The following is a 2,093-nucleotide window of genomic DNA, read 5'->3' on the forward strand; positions in this document are numbered from 1 at the left end:
GGATATTTATAGAACATTTCACCCTAAAGCAAAAGAATATACCTTTTTCTCAGCACCTCATGGTACCTTCTCCAAAATCGACCATAAAATTGGTCACAAGAAAGACCTCAACAAATACAAGAAGATCGAACTAATCCCATGCCTCCTATCAGATCACTATGGTGTAAGAGTGGTTTTCAATAGCAACAAAAACAACAGAAAGCCCACATACACATGGAGGCTGAACAATACTCTACTCAATGACACCTTGGCCAAAGAAGAAATAAAGAAAGAAATCGGAGACTTTTTAGAATTTAATGAAAGTAAAGGCACAACATACCCAAATCTTTGGGACATAATGAAAGCAGTGCTAAGAGGAAAACTCATATCCATGAGTGCTTCCAAAAAGAAAATGGAGAGAGCATATACTAGCAACTTAGTGACACACCTGAAAGCCCTGGAACAAAAAGAAGCTATTTCACCCAGGAGGAGTAGAAGACAGGAAATCATCAAACTCAAGGCTGAAATCAATCAAGTGGAAACAAAGAGAACCATGCAAAGAACCAACGAGTCCAAGAGCTGGTTCTTTGAGAAAATCAACAAGATAGATAAACCCTTAGCCAGACTGACCAAAGGGCACGGAGAAAGTATCCAAATCAACAAAATTAGAAATGAAAAGGGAGATATTACAAAAGAAACTGAGGAAATCCAAAAAATCATCAGATCCTACTACAAAAGCCTATACTCAACACAACTGGAGAATCTGGAGGAAATGGACAATTTCCTAGACAGATACCAAATACCAAAATTAAGTCAGGACCAAATACATCATCTAAACAGTCCCATAACCCCTAAAGAAATAGAAGGAGTCATAGAAAGTCTTCCAACCAAAAAAGCACAGGACCAGATGGTTTCAGGGCAGAATTCTATCAGACCTTCAAAGAAGACCTAACACCAATACTCTTCAAACTATTCACAAAATAGAAACAGAAGGAACCCTACCCAATTCCTTCTACGAAGCCACAATTACGCTGATACCAAAACCACACAAAGATCCAACAAAGAAAGAAAACTTCAGACCAATCTCCCTTATGAACATCAATGCAAAAATACTCAATAAAATTCTTGCCAACCGAATCCAAGAACAAATCAAAATGATCATCCACCATGATCAAGTAGGCTTTATCCCAGGGATGCAGGGTTAGTTCAATATACGGAAATCCATCAATGCAATCCACTACATAAAAAAAAAAAAACTCAAAGAAAAAAACTACATGGTCATTTCATTGGATGTTGAAATAGCATTTGAAAAAATTCAACATCCCTTCATGCTTAAAGTATTGGAAAGAACAGGAATTCAAGGCCCATACCTAAACATAGTAAAAACAATATACAGCAAACCGGTAGCCAGCATCAAACTAAATGGAGAGAAACTTGAAGCAATCCCTCTAAAATCAGGGACTAGACAGGGCTGCCCCCTTTCTCCTTATCTTTTCAATATTGTACTTGAGGTACTAGCTCGGCAATTTGACAATATAAGGAGGTCAAAGGGATACAAATTGGAAAGGAAGAAGTCAAACTATCATTATTTGCAGATGACATGATAGTCTACCTAAGTGACCCAAAAAACTCCACTAGAGAACTCCTACAGCTGATAAACAACTTCAGCAAAGTGGCAGGTAATAAAATCAATCAAGCAAATCAGTGGCTTTCCTGTACTCAAAGGATAAGCAGGCTGAGAAAGAAATTAGGGAAATGACCCCCTTCACAATAGCCACAAACAGTATAAAGTATCTTGGGGTGACTCTTACCAAACATGTGAAAGATCTGTATGACAAGAACTTCAAGACTCTGAAGAAGGAAGTGGAAGAAGACCTCAAAAAATGGGAAAACCTCCCATGCTTATGGATCGGTAGAATCAATATACTTAAAATTGTCATTTTGCCAAAAGCAATATACAGATTCAATGCAATATCCATCAAAATCCCAACTCAATTCTTCACAGAGTTAGAAAGAGCAATTATCAAATTCATCTGGAATAACAAAAAGCCCAGGATAGCTAAAACTCTTCTCAGCAACAAAAGAAATTCTGGGAGAATCAGTATCCCTGACCT

The sequence above is a fragment of the Apodemus sylvaticus genome, chromosome 1 (genome assembly GCF_947179515.1).
Source record: "Apodemus sylvaticus chromosome 1, mApoSyl1.1, whole genome shotgun sequence".
Taxonomy (NCBI): domain Eukaryota; kingdom Metazoa; phylum Chordata; class Mammalia; order Rodentia; family Muridae; genus Apodemus; species Apodemus sylvaticus.